This window comes from Panthera leo, chromosome D3 (assembly GCF_018350215.1).
Source record: "Panthera leo isolate Ple1 chromosome D3, P.leo_Ple1_pat1.1, whole genome shotgun sequence".
NCBI classification, from domain to species: domain Eukaryota; kingdom Metazoa; phylum Chordata; class Mammalia; order Carnivora; family Felidae; genus Panthera; species Panthera leo.
Window position 1 is genome coordinate 82348489 of NC_056690.1, and position 27523 is coordinate 82376011.

Below are 27523 nucleotides of genomic sequence, written 5' to 3' on the forward strand. Positions count from 1 at the left end.
CACCTGTCACAGGTCCTACGGAGCCCTAAGGAACCACCTCTAAGTTGTCCACTGTCTTGTTGTTTGTGGTTTTCACGAGAAAAAGAAAAAGTGGTGCAAAGATCTCCGGAAAGATACATCCTCAGCCATTAACTCAGCAGCGGGGGAGGCTGGCTTGTTATTTAGTGAGTATCTGCGTGTACGTGTGTGTGCACACATGTGAACGTGCGTTGTGTAAGAGACAGAGTTCCTCATGGAATACTCAGTACCTAGTTACAAAACAAGAAAACACCTGTTAGCTTTTAAAGTGAGATACAACCCAGATTACATATTATCCGGAAACAGTTTATTTCTTCCATGGCTCTTTATAGTGCAGTGCGAATTACCATAAGTAATGTATTTTCTAAAGCAACTTTAAATGAAAACAATACTATATTATGAAATCTTATAAGCCTATAAAGGAAATAAAAAAGAGTACCCTAGCTTAGGAAGGACTGTAAGGGCCGCGGAGAGTGAGCCTGGAGTTTCTTCAAACCTTTAAGGCCAGACTCTGGCAGAAAAGACCTTCTTGTTCCATGAGCCAATCCAATCCTGATTATACCTTCTATGTGCAATTTGTTTAAAAAACCTAATCATCCTCTCCTGCTCCAGATATAACCTCTCCACCCCATGTGGTTTATATTATGTAAATGGAATCAGAAATGTAATAGCTCAAATTTGATTATCGCCGCTTGCTGCCCATGGTATCATTCAAAGTGCAGGTTGACACATGGGCTTCTAGTTTATGGGACCGCATGTCATAAGCATATTAGTTAAGGCAGTAACAGCTCCTGCTTGATTTTACACCAAAACTGGCAAAAGGCATATTTGTAAAATGTGCTAAGCGCCCTAACAAGTGACTTCCAAATCTCGGTGGCTTATGCAAGTTTCTTGTCTGCATCTCAGAGGTGGGTAGGTTGGCTGGGGGCGGGAAGGGTCCCGCAGGCCCCTCCTTGGGCTCTCCCCGCCCTTCACTGGGTCCTTTGGCTGATGAGCTAGAGGGCTTTCGCTGAAGACCTAAGAGAGGTGCAGAGAGGCCAGCCCGCTGCATCCGCGCTTGCGCACTTTCCACTGGGCACACCTGTCACATGGCCAGTCCTTCCAAGGGGATTGCAGAAAGCTGTCGCAGCACGTGATCGGGTCCCAAAGGGGTGTGGTTAATGGAGACACTTTTCCTGCAGGCCAATAAAATACAGACTTATCAGAGAAGTACCTATTAAAAATAATGTTTTACGTGGCCAGCGTTTTAAGCTTTTACCACAAAACATTGTCAAAACACAATGAATCACTAAGAAAGTGGAAAGTTGACTTCAGAAGTGGAAAATAATTTTTAAAACGGCACATAAAAAACTGTATTCAATACCTAATCCTCCAATCGTGTAAGTCACGGGGCAGTAGCCAAGTGGCAAGCAAATGAGAGATGAAAGGAAAATGCTTCCTTCTTTCTTTCCCGTCCTTGGTCCCGGGGGTAGAGTTTTCTAGCAAGTCTGCAGAGATGCTACAGATAATCACAGAGCCACTGCGGGAATTTGGAGTATTCACATCGCTACTGATCGGAGAATCCTTGAGAGCACACGTGTTGTAACCCAGTGAGACTATAAGGAAGAGTTTACGGAAACTGGCGGTAAGCACAATTGCCACAAGCCATGCAGGGCTTGCTAATGATTCACAGAGTAGAATCAGCTCCATGTAGGAGAAAAAGAACCCATTGCATCATATGTCTACCCTTAATATGAGATATTCTAGGTTTCCCATATGCATTGCTTTTTGTCGTTATTAAAGCACCCTAAATGTATTGTCATCAACATTATGTATCACAGATGATGATAGATTTTAGTAAAGGATGATTTTTTTTTACGTATTTCACCGCACAATAAATCTGAGGACACACAGAAGAGCAAAGTGTGAAATAGAATAAAATATCACTGATGATCCACTTCATGGACCCAACAGTTAGCGTCTAGGAATATAGTTTTTCAAAATCCTTTTCTCTATTTTATTGTTGATTGCACTATCTGTTGAGGATGATCTTTTGAGCAGTCCATTCATTTTATTATCTATTTCCTCTGGTAAATATATTTTAAACATTGTTAAAATCAATTTGATTTACTTTTATTTAGTGTATTACACAATTCATTAGTTACTTATCTTTACACAGAATAGACCTCTGGCAAAAAGAGGCACTGAGACCTCTATCCTAAACTCACCATTTCACAGGTGACTAAAAAAAAAAAAAATGAGTCACGTAGATCCTGAGCTATAAGGATCCACAAATGGCACCTCCCATTTCCTTAGGCTATAAAGAGCACCTAAATGCCTCGAACTCTCCCAAGTTCCCAAGAGCAAAATGTCTACTGGGCTCTTTTTTTTTTTTCTTAGAATTGCATATTTAGTCGTGTTTCTAGCAATCACGCTGTGTCATTTACAAATGGGGGCTCATAAATATTCCAGCTTGCACTGTCTTGCGTATGGAGCGTTCACATTTGATGGTGTAATTTCATTTTGGTTAAGGAAAATTTTATGCATTTGGGATCCTTTTAGTTCCCAACATGATTAAACCTAGTGTTGTAGCTAAAAAGCTCTTATGGCAATTTATCACTTGTTGGCTTAAAGAAACTTTCATTACTTTATCCCGTGACATCGTTTTCTTTCCTGGTTGCACAACAGATTTTTCACTTAAAGACACTTTTCTCTTCTCACACTCTATCTCGGTTACTGCCCACGTCCTCTTTCCTTCCAAATGTTTTGTTACATTTTCCCTTGCGCCAGATCCAAGAGAGTACTTCTACGAAGAAAGAGACAGTTTCTCCATTTCATAATTCAACAAAATTCCTTAGTCTTCCTTTTGCTATGCACGTCTTTTACTAAAATGCATTAGTAGTTACAAAAGATAATCCGCTCACCCACAAACAATTGTACTCAAATACAAACAATTGAAAATAATCTTCATTTCCCAAAGGCCTAGCATATACTTTGATTCATTTTTGGTGTTTGAAATTAATTATTTAACTTAATGTTTGTGGCTTCTAACCTAGAAGAGTGCTTATTTTAATTTATAAAAAGGAAACTGAGGATATTAGGGCTTGTATAAATTTCCTAGAGTTCAAATCTGATAAATAGAAGCAAATTTTACTTCCAGACTTGACTTACTCAAAATCTTCAACTTATTACCACCTTGCGATCTTGTCTGTCTCCAGAATGTCCTGACAGAAGTGTTGTTAGTAGAAAAAAAAAAGAGGAAAATCAATGATAAATTTAAGGAGTTGTGTCACCTATTATATCTATTAGTGCTCCTTTCTCAGACTATCACAAAGACTTGAGAGCTTCCTGTGCCCCAAATCAAGAAACTGTTTCGGGGTACAGGTAATGTAGCTTGCTGATTGCCTCATTATGATATCTATCTACTAATTTTAAAAATAGAAATGGTGAAAATATCTTAAAATATTTTATCAATAATTTTTTAAAGTTTAAAACACTTTCACAGATTCGCAGAAAAGCTCCTATGTTTTATAGTTCATTTTATCTCATTTTGTCTTTTGAGAGTATATATGGTTTTCAGAACATACCTGGTCTAGTTTGTTCTCTTCTTTAGCAGAGTTACCTTATTCATTTTAAATACAGTAGAATCTATTTGTTTGTATTTGTAGTGTACCTGTTTGTCACCCACATTGCTGATGTGACTTTATTTTTGTGTATGAAACCCCTGGCATGATTCTAAAAGAACTCTATGCGGAGGAAAGCTCTAAGCAGCGTCCCTCTCTCATCCATTTTACCCATTGTCCCAAGCTCCCTGCAGAGAATCGAGTTCATTGGGTACAGATTCAGCCTCCCTGTGTTTCTTTTCTTGCACAAATATGCATATACAGGTGTATTTCTTATCCCAACGTTTTTGTTTGTTTGTTTTTTCTTACACAAAAAGTAGCACCCGACAGATACTCCTTTGAATGTTGTGCTTACTCATATCTGGCTTTTTTCACTGCAGCCTGTGGGCCAAATAAAGCCCATCACCTGTAAGCTGAATTTTTACCTTTTTAAGCATTGTAGGAAGAAAAGAAAAAAAAAAATGTTACAGAGATTTAACGTGCCTAGCAAGCTGAAAACCTGACTATAAGTTTTCCTGCCCATGACTTAGCATACTTAATTTAGGCTCATCTGTGTTGTAGCTTATGCTTAAAGTTTATTCCTTTTTATTGCTGAATATGATTCCATTGCTTGGATAGATCACATCGTTTATCCATTTGCCAGTTGATGGGCATTCGTATTATTGCCACTTTGGAACTATGAACAACAATGGTTTTATTTCATACATACAAATCATTGTGGGTACATATGTTTTCATTTTTCTTTGGTGGATACCTAGAGGTGGAATTATTGGGGTTTATGGAAAATACATGTTGACCTTTTTTAAGAAAATCCCAAACTATTTTCCAAAGTGGCTGCAACATTTTCCATCCCTACCAGCAATATAGGAAGGTTTCTGTTTATCCATATCCTTGTCAATATTTGTTTTCTTTCTTTGCATGATTGCCATTCTAGTGGGTGTAAAATAGCATCTCATTGTGGCTTTAATATTCACTTCCCTAATGACTAATGATGATGACATTCTTCATTATTTTATTTTATTTTATTTTATTTTATTTTATTTTATTTTTTTAATGTATATTTATTTTTGAAAGAAGAGGGGGGAGAGAAGAGAGAGGGAGAACACAGAGGAGAGGCAGAGACAAAGGGGAACAGAAGATCCAAAGTGGCTCAGCACTGCCAACACGGAGCCTGACGTGGTGCTAGGACTCGAGAACTACAAGATCGTGACCTGAGACCAAGTCAAAGTTGGACACTTAACAGACTTAGCCACCCAGGCACCCTGATGGTGAAATTCTTTAAGAGCACGTTTTTTTAAAAATGTTTATTTATTTTTGAGAGAGAGAGAACATGAGCAGGGGAGGGGCAGAGAAAGAGAGAGACACAGAATCCAAAGAAGGCTCCGTGCTCTGAGCTGTCAGCACAGAGCCCAATGTGGGACTCAAACTCATGAACTATGAGATTATGACCTGAGCTTAAGTGGAATGCTTAACTGACAGAACCACCCAGGTGCCCCTCAATCTATTGGGTTCTAAATTTTAATTTTTTAATGGTTTATTTATTTTTGAAAGAGAGAGAAAGAGAGAGCAAGGAGGGGCAGAGAGAGAGAGAGAGAGAGGGAGACACAGAATCTCTGAGCTGACACAGCTGTCAGCACAGAGCCTGAAGCGGGGCTTGAACTCACGAACCACAAGATCATGACCTGAGCTGAAGTCACTCGACCGACTGAGCCACCCAGGCGCCCCCAAAAAAGAGCACTTTTAAAGTACATTTGGGCTGGATGTCCTCTAGTTCTTGAGCAGAAAGAGTTCTTGATGTATTTTGAATACAGATCCTTATCCACATTGTGTGATTTGCAGTTGTTTCCTCCCGGTTTACGTAATGGCTGCCTGCAGAGGATCCCCTGCCTCAACTGTCTCCTTCGAGCAGCTTCCATTCCTGCACCATCCATTTCCTGGAGAGCAGGTAAGAAGGGAGGAGAAGTACGTGTCTAGCCCCTGCTACCTTTACCTCCGCATATTCTAGTTATTTAGCGTCCACTTGAGTTGCCTTAGTTTTTTGTCGGGTTCTTCCATAGTCACTCAGTTGTGTTCATGCCTTGGGTCTAAGACTTTTAGGATCATGACACCCAAATTCAGGGTCGTGCGTTTTCTGTTTGAAGACTGAATATTTTCACACTTGTCCTCAGGCTATTTCCTCGCTCAAGTCTGGATTCTTCTGTTTCATGAAACTCAAAAGTATGGTAACGGTAACTGTGTATGTACTTATTTGTTAAAAATAGAGTTTTAACTTATTTTTATTTTTTGTTAGTAGGATTGTGGGAGAGTGAGTGGCACCTTTAAGAATGTTCTTCCTTGGGGTGCCTGGGTGGCTCAGTAGGTTAAGCAGCTGACTCTTGATTTCGGCTCAGGTCATGATCTCACAGTTTGTGGGTTCGAGCCTTGCATGGGACTCTGAGATGACAGCACAGAGCCTGCTCGGGATTCTCTGTCTCCCTCTCTCTGTCCATCTCCTGCACTGTGTCTCTCATTCTCTGTCTCAAAAATAAATAAACATTAAAAAAATGTTCTTCCTTGACTTTCCTTGCAAAATTTAGGAAGGAATACTTTCTCAATAAGGGGGCAGGAGATGGGGTTGGGGGAAGGGAAGAAAGAGAGAGACACAGAGAGATGTGTGTCCAATTTACTTTTTCATTGTATGAAGCTAGTTGGTGAAAAGCAGTGTCTATCAAGTTTTCTCTTCTGTGTATTTTCTCCACTTCTTGTAGGTTTTTTGTTCTACCAGAAGAAATGCAACGGTTTTGAGTCTCAGAGTAAGAGCATATCATTTTCTTACGTGGCACTAAGTATTAAATTCGCATTCAGTAGTAGACTTGGAAAGATTCTATACAGCAATAAGTCATAACGATTTTAACTTTGTTGATTTTTCCTTTAGTCTTTATTCCTAGTTTGTTGAATAAATTAAGTTTATTTCTTCTGGTAGTGATCTGTCAGCTTTAATCAATTTTCATAAGATTTGTTTTATGTGAACTCCAGGGGCTTTACCACTACTATGTTTGTAGTTCATACAACCAATTACCTTGATATTAGGTAGTATTTACTTAATTAGAATTATAATAAAATGATAAAAATAAAACAATATTTATGTGTTTAGAAGTAATATGTGTTCCTAAATGGAATTTTAGACTATATTTATTATGCCATAAAATGTCTTAACATCATTGTAAATAATAGTGACTTAGTAATTATATAGTCCCTGGAGAAAACTGTATAGTCCCTGGAGAAAAATAAAAATGAGAGGAAATTGCAATCACTTTAGTAATTTGTGACCCAATAATTTATTGGAGTTTGGTAAGATTACAGATTAATATTGTGTTTTTAGTTATTTGCAGGCAGAAATCTTGCCAAAACTATGCAAATAACAGGGGTGGTGAGAGGCTTAATATCATGTCCAAGCCTGATTGTATAGGCAATTTGAATATTAATTGGAGTAGGTAGGCGAAGTAGAACATCAATCTCATGAAGTCAGGTCACCTTGACAATGGACTTGTGTGGTTAGGAATTCTGTCTTCCAATTGATAAGTCCTCTTTACTGATTCACTTCTGTTGGGGAATATTTCTACTTGTGAGATTGATAAGAATTAGAATTTCAAACAGAGGGTTCACCTGACATTTACTTTTGAAACCGTACAAATGTAAGACTTACCACCTCTGGTCTTAATGGAATGGGTTACATTTGTAAAATATTTCTAATTTCTCAAATACTTAAAAAGTTGAACAATGCTTACTACTTGCTACCTTAATACATATTTAAATTTGTTATTTTTTTTTCAAATGGATGTTTTAGTTTTAATTTAGTTTTATTTGGTTTTTTTCTTGATTAAAAAAACACTTGAACATATAACAGTATTATATTTTCTTTTTAGATTTATCTTCTTCCAATCCATGTATTAATGGGTTAATTATCAATATCAATTAGCTTAGAACACTATAGATCATCATGTAACATGACCATCAATATTATATTAAAACGCTATTCCAATCAAATTAAATATGAAAAAGACTTATAGGACTTAGGATTTCTAGTTTTTCAGACTTATAGGATTTCTAGTTCTAATTAGTTAACTGCTAGCCCTTTCTTTGATTCCCCTCTAACATTAAACTTCCTTCATTTTTAGCTACTTTGGTTCCTGATCTGTATTTTCTCAAAATTCTACAGATTTGAGTCACTCCATTAATGGGGAGAAGAATAACCTTTGTGCATTTTCTGACAGCTTCTATCAGTCCTGTTTTTGTAATGTCAAAAAAATAAAATACCATAGAAAATCATTCATGTCAGAGGTAGATTTCAACTAATGTGGTCCAGTGATAAAACTTGGACTAGATTTTTATTTTGTAGTACGTGGTATGAATCTCAGAATAAGATTTAGTTAAAAAATATGTATATAATATAATTGTATTATATCCACATATGAGTGCATAAACTTTACATTGATATATTTTCAATAAAAGGATATTAATTTATCATGAACTAATGTGCATAAAACATAAGTTCTTCTCATTGTAATTATGTAATTTTCAGCAAACTTTTCCCTATTCATTACAAGATACACATGAACCTAATAAATAATATAAATCTGAATATCTTCATCAAACCCTGTTTCTTATCTTCTTTGGTCTCTGCATTACTGAGCCGCAGATTCTCAATTTGAAAGTCATGACAACTTTGAACACTTGATGAACATTTTTCAGATGTTGATTCACAAAAATTAAAAGAAAACAACAACAACGCTTCAGAAAAATTTCCTCTTGACTTATATTAGATCGGAAAGCTTCCTTGATTTTTCTGACAAACTTGTATTAAAAAAAAATCAGTAACCTTCAGCAGACATTCAGCAGGACTTGACAAAGTTTTGATTGAGGAAAGATTGATTCTCTAAAGTTTGAGTGGTCAGACATGCACTGAATTTGCTGCGGTTCATTGCTATATCCCAGAAAGGATTTCTAGCCATTCTCGCCTAATGAGCTTATTAGTAAAAGGCTGAAAGGATCACAGATTGTCTATCAAGGAAGATTGTCAGTCACAAGCTGTTAGCAACTCTGCTGTGATTTATACACCATGAGTAAAGAACAGAATGGTGCTAAAATGCTGCTTATTATGTCCCACAGCTTGTGCGGTAACACAAATAAAGTATGTGGAGCAAGGGTTTAAAGGGGAAAAATAAGTTCTGAAGAAGAAAATCAAAGGAGATTAGACAGAATAGTGCTTTACCACCTCCCATTTCCTTTAGTGGTAATTATAATGCAGAGGAGAAATCAAGGCAGCTGCAACAATAATAGCCAAAGTCCAAAATGACGCCATTAAGGTCGAGTTGGGGGAAAAAAAAAAACTAAACAAACTAAAAGTCTGATCAACTGCTGTTAGCAACAGGTAGAACTGAATTTTCTCCTTGGAGATATTTTTCCCCCCATATTTTTGGAATTCTCCATTCTACAGCCTTTCATTTGTGCCTTAGTTAAGCTTTAAAATTAGTATTTTGGCGATGTGTTGAGTATGATTATATATATATAATAATATTATATTATTATAATATAATAGTATTTTGGCGATGTGTTGAGTATGATATATATATATATATATAACACACATATGTATATGTAATTTGTGATATAATTATAGAACACACACACACGTATATATGTAATTTGTGATAAAAATTACAGAACACACAAAAAATTCAGACTGGAATATACGCACCAATATTTCCAGTGGCTCCCTGTTATATTTGTATTTACTGAGACTTTTAATAACTCCATATTCTTCCAGTAGCTAATGTTTTTAGATAGGCAGTACATTTTGGTTTTTTGGTAATGACATAAAAATGCCTTTGCTACATTCTGTCTTTTTTAGCTTAGCAACATTCCCATCTCACTGTGAGTTCTGTTGTATGATGTATAGGGAAGCCTGTGTAAGAGTAGGAGTTATATGGCTAAATGGCTCCCCCCCTGCCACAGCCACTAACTGAGGATTAGTAGTGCAGCTTGGTCTCATGGGACTGTAAACTCTCTTCACTGAGGGTGTTGAATTTCCTGATAAAAGAAGTCATCAACCGCAAGCACGATAGAGACAGCAGCCCAGGAGCCCTCAGAGAAAGATCAGAATCAGCTAAAGCTCATTTCTTCCAGACATTTCCATTCTCTCACCTGTTGGCCAGTGAAAGGTACTGTACTGCCCTGTCATCAGGCACTTGACAGGGATCTTTGTTAGAAAGCTCTCCTTTACATATAGTCAATGAGAGTCTATATTACTAATGCAGCGATTCGGAATTCTCTGAAATCACTGAAAAGGAGCCTGACCAACAATGAATAAATGAATGAAAAAATAAAGGATAAAGTGAAGACAGCTGATGATGCGCGTGCAGCACAGGATGTGATAACTTCATCATGGGACACAGTGGTAAATATGTGATAAAGCTAGAAAACGTTCAGGTTGTAAATGTTATCATGTCTATTATATGTGCTATTCAAGAATATGGTAGTCTTTGTTTTGTGTATATTGCCTGAAAACTCACAAATTATTGATGTAGGTTACTTTTGCAGGAGAAAACGCATATTACATTAACAGCAATCACATGTGCAATAGCCTCTTTAATTATAAATTTCTCTACGAATATAAAATCTCTGTAGATCCTGCTCATCTCATGTAAATATAAAGAAGTAATGTATACATTATCATAACATTTCTAAATTTAAAATTGGGTGTGGTTTATTTATATTTGGTAGAACTACTCTATCACCAGCCCCAGCCTCGATACTGTACAGAATGTGCTGGGAAGAGAGGACCAGGTTTAGCTAATGGACTTTACTTCTAATATCAAAGATTGACAGTAACCAGAGACTCTGCGGCAATGACAGCCTTGAAATTTCTAAAGCGGAGAGAATAGTTTGCACCTTTTCTCATATACCCAAGTCCTGACAGCATGAAGGGTTTCCTGATGGCTCTCCAAAGAGACACGATCGCCCTTCTCAAAGCTGTTAAGCTCAAACTTGTTCCACTAGAAATAAAACAAAACAAAACAAAAAACAAGGCATAATCGAAGAGAACATAAACAAAATGAATGTTTGGTGATAAAAGTCAAAGTTTCCAAAGATGATTAACAAGGTGACCCCACTTGTTGCTGATGGAGCAAATAAGAATATCATTCTGAAACAAAAGATAATTTAACCTCACTCTTATGAATTTTAAAGTACCGATGTTCTGTGTGACAATAAAAAGAATATACAGAATATAGCAAATAGGTCAAACTCCTTGAAGAAATATTGGCCTTTTCCTACTTCAAATTAATGTTTTCTGGAACATATGTCCTTGGTTGAAATCGAGTTTTAGCTGTTACTGTAGGTGTTATTTTTTTTTTCACCTATTGTATTGATATATAGCATTCCTAATGTGTTTTACATTATTAGAATTAAAATTTGTGATTTAGGTTTCCTGGTTCTCAGCCTCCTTCTTGAAACTACTTCTGAGATTATTTTTCTTTTTATACTGCATTGTTTTCTTATCTATTTTTTTTTACCTGGAATTTTGGTTTTTGAAATTCAAAGAGTCATTTTCCTAAAAGATTTTTTTCTTTTCTTTTTTTTTTAATACTGAACATTGAGGTGCTTGGGTGGCTCAGTCAGTTAAGTGTCCGATTCTGCATTTTGGCTCAAGCCATGATCTCACAAGTTTGTGGGATGGAGCCCTACATCGGACTCTCCACTGTCAGCAAGGATCCTGCTTGGGATTCTCTCTCTCCCTCTCTGTCTCCTCCTTGCTCATGCTCTCTCTCTCTCAAAACAAATAAATAAACATTTAAAAAAACACTGAGCATTGAAAATACACTACAGTTGATAATTTGAGTTTGTTTCCCTATTAACAGAACTAGCTTCATACACACGTGTCTAGGCACATTTTCATTTCAAATTGGACATTGAAAAATATTATTAAAAGATTTCTCTAGGGGCACCTGGGTGGCTCAGTCGGTTAAGCGTCCGACTTCAGCCAGGTCACGATCTCGCGGTCCGTGAGTTCGAGCCCCAAGTCGGGCTCTGGGCTGATGGCTCAGAGCCTGGAGCCTGCTTCCGATTCTGTGTCTCCCTCTCTCTCTGCCCCTCCCCCGTTCATGCTCTGTCTCTCTCTGTCTCAAAAATAAATAAAATGTTTAAAAAAAAAAAAAAGATTTCTCTAGTTAGCAAAATCACTCACAGTTGATCACTACGCATTTTGTACTGAGTTTTGTCCCTTCTAAAATTCACATGTTGAGGACGTACTAACCCCCAATGTGACTGTATTCAGAGACAGAGACTTTAGAGGTAATCAAGGTTAAGTGAAATCACAATGGTGGGGCTCTGACCCCATGGGTCAATTGTCATCATAGGAAGAGGTAGGAACCCCGGAGATCTCTCCCTGCCTGGTGAGCACAGAGAAAAAGGCCAACCAAGTAAGAACATAGTAAGGAAGTGAGTTTTGCCAACTCAAAGAGAAAAGCTTTACCGGTACTCTAGTATTGATGGACTACTGGTGGCTCCAAATCAAGTCCTTGTTGTATACTAAGAGAGAGAGGAGGTAGAGGCACAATGGAGCCCCCTCCAGTCCTGAAGGAGCTCTGGGCTAGCACTGGATTTGCATAAGCTTCAGATGTAAGTTCCTTCATGTACTTCCTGTTTTCACAATTGGAAATCATATACAAAATAGAAGAGGTCCGTTTGGGGGCAAACAGAATTTTGGAACTGTATGGGAATAGGGATGAGAGTCACAGGCCTTGTGCAGTATTTACTAAGCAATTTGGGGTCCTCTCAGGTGAAAGCTGGAGAGGGCAGTTCACCCTGCATCGTTCGCCAGCGTTGCCACAGCTCCTAGAAGAGACCCTACCGCACTCTGGGCGCTCGGTGAGTAGTTATCACATAAGTGGACTTTTGTTACTTTGATTACTTATGGGATCACACTGATATAAAACAAAGTTCAATTTGGAAATACCGCGGTCCCATTTGTGTTTGACAAAATTATCCCTAAGCCTGCGCAACATCAGTGGTTTTTCATCACTAAACCCACTTTTGAGTCCTTAAAGGACTCAAGATTTCTGTGTCAGCTTTACTTGCTTGTGAACTAATTAAGACATAAAATAAAAACAGAGAGGGAGGCAAACCATAGGAGACTCCTAAATATAGAGAACAAACTGAGGGCTGCTGGAAGGCAAGTGGGTGGGGGATGGGTCAGATGGGTGATGGGCATTAAGGAGGGCACTTGTTGGGATGAGCACCCCGTGTCGTATGGAAGTGATGAATCATTGGGTTCTACTCCTGAAACCAATACCACACTGTATGTTAACTAACTTGAGCTGAAATAAACACGTTAATTAGAAAATAAGTTAATTAATTGAGCTATGGCATTTTTGGAGATGTGTATATTTTTGTTCCCAGAGATATCTCCCCAAGTCACAGGGACCCAAGTTTGCATCAGGATGAAATCAGTGTTTTTCTCCTAGGCATCTTGCAGACATTCATGTGTGATCGCCACCTACCTGATAACTATTCTGTATATTGCATTTTAAGCGACTGCCACCAGGCCTGTTCATAATGACATCCGACACTCGTTATTGTGCAGCCCAGCTACGTTCCAATACGTCCCAAGAGTAATTACTCAAACTTAGTTAACATCTATTTGTTTCCTTTTTAGGCATAAGACAATCGACTCTGTACGCACCAAAAACTTGTGTGTTTTTAAACAGGATGCCTAAAGACCAATATAAATTTTCCCAAATGCGCATTGTCTTTTCAAAATGAAGGGGTTGAGAGGTCACCACTATAGTATGTGCTTTGTGAGAATTTGAATAGGAGTTCTTCCCCCAGCCGATGATTTTGTGGGAAAAAATGTACATTAATTAACACACACTGATGGCACAGTAGCACTGAGGCATTAATAATAGTCAACACTATGTGAATAAGTGTATATCTAGTTCCACCAATTTTCTTTTTTTCCATTGGCCTTTTACCTATCCCTCTTTTCTTCTCTTTTTAAAAAATGTTTATTTGTGTATTTGAGAGAGAGAGAGAAAGAGAGAGAGAGAGGGAGAGAGAGAACAAGTGGGGGAGGGGCAAAGAGAGAGGGAGAGAGAATCCCAAGCAGGCTCTGTGCGTGGAGCCTGACATGGGGCTCGATCCCATGACAGCAAGATCATGACCGGAGCTGAAATCAAGAGTCAGATGGCCAACCAACTTGAGCCGCCCAGGTGCCTCTATCCTCTTCTCTCCACTTTTTTTTCCCTATTTTTCTCCACATCTTGTTTACTTTTCTCATAATTTTGTTCCATAGTCCCTTTCTTGCTCAACTTTGTTTTTTAACCCATGGGCACCCATCATATACTTCTGTTTGGATTTATGAACATAAACATAATTCACATGTCTAAAAATCCAATATTATACATGGTTCCTCACACCATGCTCTGGATTGCCATTACCTCCCCACCCCCCAGATTCTCACGAAATTCTTCCTCTGTTATGATGTCTCTCCCATATCCTTGAATTCCCCTTTTCTCCTATTTTAATCTAAGACATGCAACGTGCATAAGTTTTTCTTGTTTTATTTTATTTTTAAAGGGACTTTCATATTTTATTTCTGTTGTTTTAATGTTTATTTATTTTTGAGAGAGAGAGAGAGAGAGAAAGAGAGACAGAGCATGATTGGGGGGAAGGGCAGAGAGAGGGAGACACAGAATCTGAAACAGGCTCCAGGCTCTGAGCTGTCAGCACAGAGCCTGATATGGGGCTTGAACTCATGAACTACGAGATCATGACCTGAGGTGAAGTTGGACGCTGAACCGACTGAGCCACCCAGGTGCCCCAAGTTTTTCTTGTTTTAAAGGGAAACAAAATGCAACACCCCATACCCCAGAATTTCCTTCAGCCGTCTATTCTATGTCTTTCTGCGCCTTTACAGCAAATTTCTTAAACTAATGGCTTACATTATTTGATAACACTTCCTCTCTCCCAACTCCTTCCGTTCCTGCCTCTAATCACTCCTAATCTGGTACCAGTAACTCCTGCATTACTAAATCTTTAAACATCATAATACTGGAAATTCTGACAGAGCTGACCACTCACACTTTCTTTAAACACTCTCTTGACACGGCACAGGTGACAGTCACTTTCCTGGTTTCATTCTAACTTGTTTCCATGTCACTAGAGCATTTTGGCTGCTCTTTCTTCCTTGCAAAATCCAGGTCTTTTTCCATTTGTCTCTTTGCACTCTTTTAGCTTAACTGTGCCTAGAGATACAAAGAGGCATCTCTACATCCATCATTCCAAGTTGTTACCTTGAGGAAAGTCTTCCCTTCTGACTAGCAGAATGTGGTGGCCAACTGCGTCGGGTATGCACTGTTCCTTGGTATCTCACTGGCAACCCAATCCCTAATTTATAATTCATAATATTCTTTAAAAGCTACATTTGCGTTAATGTTTCTTCTCTCCATCTGTGTTACCGCCATGCATCCAGCTACAAAAACTTGAACACTCTTCTCTTTACTCCACATATGCCATAGATCAATCAATGAATTCAACCTGTAAGTACCTCTCAAATTATCTACTGCACATGATCTCTGTACCTAAGTCCTGGTCTGCATAATGTCTGATTGAAAGCAAAAATTCTGAAGACAGTTTATTGTTTTCTCCCAGTTCGTCCACTGATCTGCGTTACGACCTTGAGCAAATTATTTAGTGTCGCTTGGGCTTCAGTTTCTCCATACATAAAAGTGATACGAGCAGTCTTTTTTAATGTTACCATGTGGAAATAATACCAAAACATTTTCTTTACACACTGCCTCGCACATAAAAATTTAGTGTTAAATGAGAGTAAGCAGTTACGATTAGAGTGCCCAAGTCATTCATAGACCATTGCTATAAATAGCTTTCTCACCAATCCACCGTGGTCGATTCTTTAAAAGAAAATACGATCCTTTTACCTCCTTTCTTAAAATATTACAGTGGTTTGCAATGTCTCCTGACACAGCAACGGAGTCCAGAATGCAGCCTGCCGATGGGCTCCAGCTAAAATGTGCTAGGGTCTCTCACCGCCCTCCGTCCCTCCCCTTGCTGTCCCGAAGCCACGTGTTTTCCTGAGCGCCACCTGCTTCCTAAGCTGTTTCCATCTAAGGCCTGAGGCACACATTGTTTCCTCTGCTGGGAACAATTTCCCCTTCACTTTCAGACTTATTTGAACATCTTTTAGGTGTCTATCCCCCGGAATAATTTAAGTACTTCCTCCGAGGTGACAGAATCTCTGTCGTTCTTCTTGTTGTCTGGGAGAGTTTATCTGTTTAGTTACTAATTTAAAGGTGATCACTCCGTCTGGACTAAGTTCTCTGAAGTCAGAGACCTTACCTGCCTTGTTTACTGCCAAGTCCCTTTGTAGAACATCCCACCAATTAAGCCATTGTATGTATCTTCTAAATGTATAAATGAATGAATGGAGGAGAGTAAGAATGAATGGATGAATCAAGAAATGACTCTTTCAGCGCTAACCTAGTATCTGCAAAACTCAATTTTTCCAGACTTTATTGAATCATAATTATGAAATGGGTATTTTAGTTGCCTTCCAAAAAATATCTACATAAGGACAATTTTTTTATTCGATTAGTTTTTTTTAATGTTTATTTATTTTTGAGAGAGAGGGTGTGAGCTGGGGAAGGAGCAGAGAGAGGGAGACGTAGAATCCAAAGCAGGCTCTAGGCTCTGAGCTGTCAGCACAGAGCCCGACATGGGGCTCGAACCCATGAGCTATGAGATCATGACTTGAGCCAAAGTCAGATGCTTAAACAACTGAGCCACCCAGGCGCCCCAATTAAGTAAGGACATTTTGTCTCAAATGCCTCTTTTCACAAATACAGTGCAATGAAAGTGAGCCAAAAAGATGCTGGGGCCAGCTTAGGGTCATAAAATAAACTCCTTCGTACATATATGATTAGTATACCCTGCTTCTAATGCAAAGTCTGAAATCCTTATTTTTATGATTTAATACAGTTACTCAAAATATATTTCATACAAAAACTAGTTAGCAACCATTTTAAGAAAAAATAGGGAACGGTTGCAGGCTTGCATTTTTTATGTCTACTATTACACATATCATATTCTAATAATTCTGGAAAGCACTATTTGAATTAGTGCTTTAGTTAGCAGGACTGGAGAAGGAAAAGAAAGACCAGCATAATAGAGGTGAAGGTTACAACATTTGTCATTTATATGGCATATTTTTTACTTCCTAAGGCAAATGTTAACACTTTCCTTCTGTTACTATTCAATGTGGGCAAAAAAATCTCTACTTTGAACATGTATTTTATTCAGACATTTTATTTGAGACTTCTTCACAACACCTTAGACGATTTCTATTTACATTTAAAATATAAAGATATAGACATAAGCAAATCCTAAAATCAATCCATGACTACATTTTGTTGTTGTTGTTTTTGGAAACCTGTTTATTTAGAAGTCCTACTGAATCAAACAGATTTTTGTTTTCTCATTTTTCTAGATCACTATAGCCTCAATAATAAATGCAAAAATCGTCATGTTGGATATTTTAAGATACTAAATTTAGCAACAGACCATTTTCCCCTTCTTCATCAATAACTCAGACATTATAAAAGTTAGGTATATGCATGTATACATGTACACATATAACTGTGACATACCCGCAAATATATATACATATTAAAATTAATAGGTGTACCTTCTATTTAAAATATCATCAATTTAGAAATTAAGGAGTAAACTGTGAAACAAAAATTTGCAACATACATGGCAGATAGGGGATTATTGTCCAAAATGTACAGCTAAAACCTGCATAATAATAAGACTAACTAAGCATCCCATTGTTAAGTTGGCAGGAATAGGGATGCATGACAAACCCATAAATAAAACACAAAAATATAATAAAATTCATTATTTATTGAAAACGCCAATTAAAACAACAAATTAAAATTCCTGAGATTGCCAAAAGCTTAAAGTTCATATCAAGTGTTGATGATTGTGGAGAAAAGGAATAATATCTGTAGTTATAAGAGCAATTTGGTTGTAACCTGCTGAAATTGGGAATGTGCATACTGTAATATACAGCATCTCTACTCATTTTGTATCCATACTACGGAAAAAAAAGCGCTGAGATATGCAGAAAAGTGTCAATAATGTTGCTTATAACAACAATACTTATAATTCAATACTGGGAGTATTTTAAAAGTTCATTATTTGGGGAATAGCCAATTCATTCATGGTATATCCAAAATTATGACCCATCAGGTGTTAATTAAGACTAACAGGGTAGCCTGTGGGGTGCCTGGGTGGCTCAGTCAGTTAAGCTTCTGACTCTTGATTTTGACTCCGGTCATGATCTCGGGCCCCTAGGCAGCTCAGTTGATTAAGCTTCCTACCGTTGGTTTCGACCCAGGTCACGATCTCATGGTTCATGTGTTCGATCCCCATGTCAGGCTCTGCACTGACAGTATGGAACCTGCTTGGAATTCTCTCCCTTCCTCCCTGCTTCTCCCCCACTCATGTTCTCTCTCTTTCTCTCAAAATAAATAAACTTAAAAAAAAAAAAAGAATAGGGTAGTCTATAACCTTACATGAAAAAAATCTAAAAATATTTAAAGTTAACTGAAAAAATGTAATAACAGTTTTTAAAATAATATTTAAACTAAACAGTTTTATGTGCATATAGGTACACATATTAACTAAATTAAAGTATGATTTAAAAAAAATTTTAATGTTTATTTAATTTTGACAGAGAGAGACAGAGCACGAGTGGGGGAGGGGGAGAGAGGGAGGGAGTTACAGAATCCGAAGCAGGCTCCAGGCTCTGAGCTGTCAGCACAGAGCCCGACATGGGGCTCGAACCCACAGACCGCGAGATCATGACCTGAGCGAAGTCGGACACTCAACCGACTGAGCCACCCAGGCGCCCCACATATTAACTAAATTCATTCCCTCCCCGCAAATCAACAGTCCAGTTTATTATTTTTATCCCCATTATGCAAGCAAGGAAATGGAGGTATACAAAACTTATGTAACTTGTCTGTTACCTATGTAAGAAGGTGTCAAGTTACTAGCCAATAGAACTGAAATTCAAACCCAAGTACACCAGCTCCAGCATCTATACTCTTAAGCAAACTATAGAATTGTAAATATACTAGGGAAATAATGCAAACCAAATGCAAACCAATAATACATATTGCATGTACCCATATTCATAAATATATACCTAAGCTAGCTAAATAATAAGAATATATCATATTGATAGCAACTGAAACCTCTGGGGGGGCGCCTGGGTGGCTCAGTCTGTTAAGTGCCTGACTTGGGGTCAGGTCATGATCTCGCTGTTCATGAGTTCGAGCCCCGCGTCAGGCTCTGTGCTGACAGCTTGGAGCCTGGAGCCTGCTTCACCGTCTGTGTCTCCCTCTCTCTCTGCTCCTCCCTAACTCATGCTCTGTCTCTCTCTCTCTCTCAAAAATAAATAAACATTAGAAAAATTTAAAACCTCTGGGAATGAAACATGTCAGAATTGGGGGGAGCTAGTTACCTTTATTATTCATGTTTTAATCAAAGACAAGGCGATCATACTCAGGTATATCTTTCTGAGTAGAACCTAATAAAAAAAAAATAAAAGTGTCAATTAATTTTAAATCGGCTTAGTAATAACGTAAGTTCATGCAATTAAGTTTCTAATTTTGAGAAAAAATTAAGGTATGTTTTGTGCACATAAGCAGAAAGTGAAAAATTATTGAGAATGTGACTTTTTAACAGGTTTTGGAGTGAAAATAATGTATCGACTCAAAATTGAGTGTTATTTTTAATGTGTATAACACATGATTGAAAATTTAAATCAATGAAGGTTACTTTTTCTTCTCTTTATAGTAGTTCAGAAAGATACTATTTACAGAATTGGGTGTTTTTGTTTTTTTTTTTTTAATTTACCAGATGCTAAAAGAGAGTGACAGTGAGTTCATAATACTGCTAATGTTGATGTACAAAATTTAAGAAAGAATGAAATGAATTCCTAATTGTTCATAAGGAAAAGGAAAAAAAATTGAAAGGATGCTTTGGGAGGAGTGAAATGATTTATTAATAGGATATCAGAAAGTTTCACAAACTCAGAGTTTAGGAGATGCATTTCGTTTTCGGGAATGAACTCATGTCAACTTACCATGTTTACTCTTAAAGCTCTTTTTTTTTTGTATTAATTCTATACATTTTTGTTTCCCTCTCTTTCTGTGTAGATGTCTTCCTGAAATTAGATTCATATACAAGGAAACACAGAGACTTATATAGCCACCAGATGGAGAAAGGGAGAGAAAGAATTTTTTTTCCCTTCATCTTAATCACAGAGTAAGGATGAAGATCCATCCATGTTTGCAACAGGTCTCTGTCCCTCTTCCAATCTATCTTGGACAGGATGCATTAGATATTGTAAACGTTTATGCCAGATTTCGTCATTTTAAGCCATAAAGATTAGGGGCTTGGCAATTTTCAGAAAAAGGAGCGCTCAGTAAATGTCTCCTACGCTTACAGAATTCTTACCTTTTAAGAAGACAACTTCTCGATCACTTTGGAAGGACAGTCAAAAGATTCGAAGGACATCCATTTAAAAGTCACATTTTAAAATTTAACCCACATACTAAAGTATTATTTTCTTTTTAAAAAGTAAATGCTTTCAAAAATTACTTCAAGAAAAATATATGACACTTTATATCTTAAACTTTACTTTTCTATTTAAAGAAAGCTTTATAATGGGGAAACATGATAACTTATTAGATAGGAAATGAGAAACAATAAAGCCCTAAGGCACTAATGAAACTGTGGCAAAAAACAGCTAATGAAATTATTGTCATTACAGGTACCATATCTGAAATTCTGAGGTTGAATTTATTCACAGCAAATGAAAATGGATCATCTCTCCACATAATGATTTCCCAGGTAGGGTGCTTTCACAGCAAGTAGTGCATTGGGTTGTGGAAGGAAAATATTAGAATTGATTTTAATATTTATTGCATATCTAACATTAGAAAGAATTTAAGCTTTGTAACATTTAATAAATGATTGACATCTATTCTCTCTTATTCTGTATGTCAGATGGTTTGCATTGCAAAGAAATTCCACAAAGAAGGATTACATGGCTTTGTAGATAATACTACTGCAGAATAGGAACAAATTATCTCATAGATTTATGCAGAACTCCCACTGCTGGCCATGACAAAGTCACAGATTCTGCATTTGCCTTCCAAAAAGTAAGTAGCAAAGTGGAAACAGTATCTAAGTTGATTCTTTACAAATATTGAACAACAGGTGGTTCAGGGTTGTGATGAAAACAATTTATAAGAACATGAACATCAAGGAAATTTATAAAAGCATGAACATCAGGGAAGAAAGAAAGAATTACATTAGTCAAAAAATAAAAACAACTAAACAGCGTAGCTCTTAAAGCTAATACCAATATTAACCCAGATTTCAACCTTAAGTCATTCATATCAAATCACTAACTTTTCACTTTCAAAACTAATGAAGTCTATTTAATCACATTGTTCATTTCAGAAAATGTTATTGATAGGCTTTGAATCATTAATATATGAAGTAAAAGGATTTAAATTACTGTGTATGAAATCCTGTTCTCCCTTTCTTAAAAGTCCCATGTTTGTATACGCTTTTAATGTGGCAAGATATTGGTGCAATGTTACATATAATGAAGACATTTTATAATTTTCAAGGAATGAGACCTGGTACTTCATTATCTGATAAAGGTGATGGTGATAATGATGATTGATTGATTGAAAAGCCCTGTGTAGCTTCGTGATGTGGACATATTTCAGATGTCCTCTCTTGCAACTATACTTATCAAGGCATAAATCATATAATGAATACACCACTTAAGAAAACATACAGAGCTGCGCTTTGAGGGAATGACTAATTTCTTGTTTTGCTTCAATTTGGGATCCTATCCAGTGGAGGGGGACATAGTAAAGCTCTCACATGTATCGATAACTTTATTTCAAGATTCCCACTTTCTCCTCTCCAAATATAGTGGACACTCATTAGCACATTTTTCATTTTCTCGATGCATCCCATTTTTTCATTTATATCAGATTAATTGGTTTACAATGTAGGAGGCCTTCTGAGCATGTTGGGACTTGAATACCATTGAGATAGTTCAAAATATTGTATTGTGTGCCTACAGGTTTCTCCCACTATCTAAAAGCAGAGTGTTCCTAAGAAATTGTTCCTAAGCCCAAATGGTGAAAAGCCAAGAAGCAATTACCATTAATTTATGTGGAAACTTTTTTTAGCATTCCTAGACCCAAAGCATAACCTATCTTGGGCTTTTCTGATGCCTTAGGACGCATCTTGCCAATGGATGCACAAAATAAATCCAGATAAAGCACACATCCTCAGAGACAGCTCAGAGCTCTGGTGACTTTTTGCTGAAATGAGGGGTGTAGTTCACGAGGGAGGAGCTGGGGTGTCGCTCTCGCTGCCGGGGTGCAGACTGCCTCTTTTGGGCTTGGCACAAACAAGCACTGATTATCTTTTGGCTTTTCGTCTTTTTTGGTTTGGTTTTGTTTTAATGTGAATCACTATCGGGTTTCTTTCCGATAGTGAAAACAGGTCCTACTGTAGGTCTTTCATAAAAGGAAAGGGGCATAATACGAACTTTTGAAAAGCAGGGGATATCTGTATTTGAAATGCGGAAATTCTGCCACCAAATTAGAAAATGTTTGGCCAAACAATAGAAGCCCTTTTATCATGGGAAGGATTGTGTTTTGCGTGTTCTTTTTCTTTTTAGCAGACAGAGCAATAATGCATAATTGAATGGCTATTAAAACAGTATTGGATTCTTGACTTAGCTTAAATAATTTTCATGTCGAAAGCTGCTTTTTTTAGTCTCTACTCTTAGTGACATTTCAAGCTAAAAGTATGCTTCGGAAACCTAAGTGAGTTGTGCGCTGAATCTCACAGCATGGACAAGCTTAATTTTCCGTTTCTTCTTTCATATATACTCTCTCTGCTCCTCTGACTGACTGGACGGTAAAATCTTTGTTCAGCCTCCCTGGGTGAGAGCTACCGGGCCATCTGCGCTGCCAATCTATAACCGATCTACGGCATGACTGAAGGAGCAAACGTTTATCCATTTGACTAAAACAGCAGCGATTCTCATCACTCTCGTACATTCTTCAGCCTGTTTCAGGCGCTGCCCACTAAGTTCATCCTCGTGAGTTCGTACTGGAGCGGCCTTTCTCCGAAGTGCATAGGCATCTCGGAAAGCCCCAGCTTCCTCTCACTAAACCGTATGCCCATCACCTCCCAGATACGTTCCCCTCCTTGAGACAAATGAAATTAACTGGGACCACACTTTCCCTCAGCCTGATGACAGGAAGAATTAAACTCCCTCCCTCCAGAGAGCGCTGATTCTATGGGAAAGCTTTCTCACTCTGTCTACGCGTGCTGTCATTTAATTCAATTAAATCCACAGCTTTTCACCTTTTAGCTTTAATGAAGTGTTACCCTTTACCTCTCTCCATACCATAATAGCTCCAGCCCAGGCTAATTCAAGACCTCTTCTCACCAGGGCTTCCCTCCAAGGGCTCCTTGATTCAGGGAAAGGGCTTTGGTCCTCGGGGTAGTCCCTCTTTCATATTCCACTTGGCCTGAGTAACACTCCGACTCTATTGGAAATGAAGGATAATAAGAAGAAAAATTATATTTCAGCGGAGCTAAAATTAAAATATTGATTGCTGTATAATTTATGTGTGAACACAGAGCCATCTTTCTTATTTCAAGTCCAAAAGATTCCAATTGACTCTGCTCTCACATACACTTCATGCTGTATTTCCCTTAAATGCAAGAATTAAGTGCACCATACTTCCCATCAACATCCTTGAAGGACACTCCTGAGAATAAACACACTGCTGCTTTACTTTGTTTATTAATTCTCTTCTTCTGGAGGGAACTGAACCACATACTATCTGTACTGCATAAGCACTGCTTTATTTTCAAACCTTTATGAGATTTTCACTTAATAAACCTTGACACATTTTGCAGTCAGTGAAATTAATAGCCACCTGAGAGCAGCTTCGGGGGGTCATGTTGGATGGCCCAGTGACTGGCAACTCCAGGATTGGTGACACTCCTGAGTGTCCCTAATTATCACACGAGCTCTTGTGAAATTCTAAAATGACTCTCAGAAGGAAATTAATTTTAACTGGCTTGATTTTTGAAAATACATCCTGTGCCACACTTTTCGTGGCCGAAATGTCCACAGTCAAACATGGAATGTGATCATGTTGAAATCCTATGTCGGGTTGCAATCAGATTCCGTGAACCTGGTTTGAGCACGCACTTTGCACAAGGTCCTGAATCCGGCCCAGTGAATGTTCAAAGATGCGTTAGAAATAGTCACTGCTATGGAGAACTTAAACCCTTGTGGGGGACATAAGCATATAAATAACTAAGTAAACCGTGAGAAAATTAATTTGCTAAATACAAGTTTTGCCATGGGAGTGCTGAGGAAGACACAATTAATTCTGATGGAACGTGCCAAAAAAGGCCTTGAGGAGGAAGTCAGCATCAAGGCTTTGAAAAGTGAACAGGATGCTAGAGACTTGGTAAGAGAGCGGAGATACTGTGAGAAGGGTGGCTATTGCTTGTAAAGGAGAAAAGGCGGAGACCTGGAGAATTTATAAAAGTATGTGGTAGAAACCTATGAGAAGATGATGATTTTGCAAAACTTGAACAATGATCTTCTCTTTTAAAATTAACATGAATTGGGATGCTTCACTGGCTCAGTTGGTTAACGTCCGACTCTGGGTTTTGGTGCAGGTCATCATCTCATGGTTCATGAGATCGAGCCCCGCAGCAAGCTCTGTGCTGATGGCAGGGAGCCTGCTTGGGATTCTCTGTCTCCCTTTCTCTTTGTCCCTCCCCCACTCACATTCATTCTCTCTCTCTCTCAAAACAAATAAACATCAAAAAACCCTCAAACATTGCAAAATAAATAAATAAGGAAATAAATAATAAATAAAACAAAATAAAATCAAAAGGAACCATGCACGGGATAATTCACAAGCAAGTTTCTTCCCCCCAACACATCTATTTAGTCAATATCCAACTTGATTGGAGAGGTTCTGAAAAGTGGGCGTTGAGTTCTTGTGGCCTGTTAGTAAGTAGAGGTGTCAGTGCCTATTAATGCTATTAAATGTATTATTACTAATTAGTTAATCATTAAAAATGTGTGCTTAGAACTTCCTGGGGCACCTGGGTGGCTCAGTCATTAGGCATCTGACTTCGGTTCACATCTTGATCTCACAGTTCATGAGTTCAAGTCCCACATTGGGTGAGCACGATCCCCGTTTTTGGGTAAAATGCAGGCCCTGTGTGAGCTCTGCTTCTCTTTCTCTATCTCCTCTCTCTCTCTGTCTCTCTCTCTCTCTGCCCCTCACTCACTTGAGCCCTCTCTGAAACTCAAAAAAAAAAAAGAAATGTGTTCTGAACACCTGCCACGTATACAGCACCATATAGGAGCTATTTATTTTAAATAAAGATATAACTCCCCATGACATCCTCTGACTTTTTGGTTCACACTCTCACACACACCTGTAAGCCCAGACTACTCCTTCTGTCATGCCTCACGCTTGCCTATGTATTTCTTCGTTCTGACAAAATATCATATTTGGTTGAGAAAGAGGACAAGTTACACTGCAAAAGGAAGGGATATTAGTTATTTATATACATCATTTATTAACACATATCATGTATGGTTGCATGTTAATTATTATGAACATAATAATGATCCCTAATAGAGGCCCATGGAAGTCTACTTTATTGTAGGGGTGTATCTGCATATTTGTAGGCATCCTGAAAATCATGGGTAGGTACAATCTCCATTCCATTGTATACATCCAAAGGAAGGGAGGGAAGTCTAGTTTGCCGAAGGAGAGAAACCCAGGGAAAACGTTCATGGTAATGTCCTTCAAACATTTGAAAGACTGCTAATGTGGATTAGGTTGATTAGGTAGCAGTCGAATAGAAACAAATTCTGGCTCACTAGATACAATCAATTACCGACAGAGCTATGAATCAAAGGTAAGTGGAATCTTGTAAAATAACGTCGCCTGCTATATACACAAAGCATAAAGCATAAACAGTCATAAGCAGATGTGTTGGACCGTGTATTCTTCCACTTTTCTCACTGGGGGGTTGGCCTTAAGTACGTGAATATGGAATTCAACTATAATGTCTCATAAATTTATGCTGTGTACCTGGCATATCCCACATTGTCGTGTATTATATGCCCATATCATTGGGATGACCATCCCCTGTGGCTGGCTTACACATATTTAGATACTCTTCTTCTTTGTCTTGCTAGCCTACAACCCAGCTTCTAAGTTGGCCCCAGCATGGGATCCATCCCTGAAGCTTCTTCCTGCATTGACTTTCATGTAATGCCAGGTTTGGGCGCATCGAGGCTTGAGTCTGTGCTCTCGCTCTAAACCATGGTTGGTGTTCTCTGTCCTGAGGATCAAATCTAGCATTCTGACTGTTTGTATAAAGGACGTTTTATCGGAACAAAGCCATTTCCATTCATTTATGTATTGTCTATGGCAGAGCTGACTAGCTACAACAGAAAGGGTATGCCCCACCGGGTGAAACGTCCTCTCTCTGGCAATTTACAAACGTGTCTGCTGACCTCTGCTGCAGACCACATCTCAATGCTTCCTCAGAAATGATTTTCTTTTTTCTTTTTTTTTTTTTTAAAGAAATGATTTTCTAATTCTCACGCCAGAATGCCGTCTGTTGCTAATGCTTCCAGATTCCCAGGAAAATTTTATTGATACTGTTAAACATGAAATTAGATAACTATGACTTATCTCCTTACTCCATCATTTGATTTTTTTTCGCTCTCTTTCTTTCCGATCCATATACTAAAATAAGCAATAACAACTACAGGGCGAACAAACATAAGTGCCCTTGGGATCTCATCACCCTGAAATCCACACCAGTGTAGGTCTCATGCGTGGAGACGTGGTTTTGCTGCTCCAAGGAGTAGAGCCCAATGCATTTTCCAATATTATCATAATTACAAGAGTCAGTTCACTTCTATAGTGTTATTTGCATCCTATGATAACAGAGGCAAAAGTTCCAGGTTGTACACTGGGTTTCAGTGTCCCAGAGATATGATAAGGTCATTATGAGTGCTTAATGAGACAAAACATTTAAAAAATGTCATAAAATATGACCAAAAATATGTCAGCCATCCTTCTTCTAGTTTTCATATTTTGTATCTGAGGTACTGTGTTTCCGTGGCAACTAGAACCGTAACTCTCTGCCCTGGGGAGTCAGAGGGACTCAGAAGCCCCCCTCTTTATCTGTGCGGAACTGGGCTTAGAAAGATTGCCAACAGTTACCTCTCAAACTCATGCAAGTTACACTTCATACCCAATTCCCGGTACCAGGGAATATAGTTGTTTATCGCATGGCCCTACTGACATAATCCAAAGTGCATGTTATTATCACATTGTGACACTCTAGAAATAATACAGAATACCACTCTGATTCTGCTGTTGCCGAATGCTAACTGCAGGTGCCGGCATGCTTCTGGAAAGGTGGTGTGTTTTCACACTAACCCGGTCTCTTCCTTCACCCCACCCCCGCCAGGCGTCCTCACCCCTAACCAAAGACTGTGAGTCCGCTCTGATAGAATGTGATGGCTCTGGGTGAGGAATGAAACCTCAAATCAAGAAATGCCGTTTAAGATGATTCTGTTCTCCCTCTGCCCGACATAAACTCAGGTGATACTTCAGGCTCTCTCTGGAGTTTTACGCTGACCTTGGATCACCACACGCAATTAGGTC

General features: G+C 38.2%; 2 long non-coding RNA genes across 8 annotated transcripts in view; one reads left to right on the top strand and one right to left on the bottom strand.

Annotated features, from left to right (window-relative positions):
* Nucleotides 1-1044: 1044 nt before the first annotated feature.
* Nucleotides 1045-11909, bottom strand: LOC122204109. Its single transcript, XR_006195498.1, has 3 exons — nt 11845-11909; nt 3169-3221; nt 1045-1193 (listed from the first exon to the last, which is right to left on the bottom strand). It is a non-coding gene; the product is annotated as an uncharacterized LOC122204109 (long non-coding RNA).
* A 116-nt stretch (nt 11910-12025) lies between these two features.
* LOC122203570 overlaps nt 12026-27523 on the top strand; it is a 39617-nt gene continuing 24119 nt past the window's right edge. For 3 of the 7 annotated variants that reach the window (XR_006195247.1, XR_006195248.1, XR_006195244.1), the window contains exons 1-5: nt 12039-12278; nt 12439-12527; nt 19901-20042; nt 20754-20908; nt 27327-27520. This is a non-coding gene — a long non-coding RNA (uncharacterized LOC122203570). Of the gene's footprint in view, nt 12279-12438; nt 12528-19900; nt 20043-20517; nt 20598-20753; nt 20909-27326; nt 27521-27523 lie in introns of all 7 variants that reach the window. The other 4 variants (XR_006195245.1, XR_006195250.1, XR_006195249.1 and 1 more) reach the window with 4 other exon arrangements.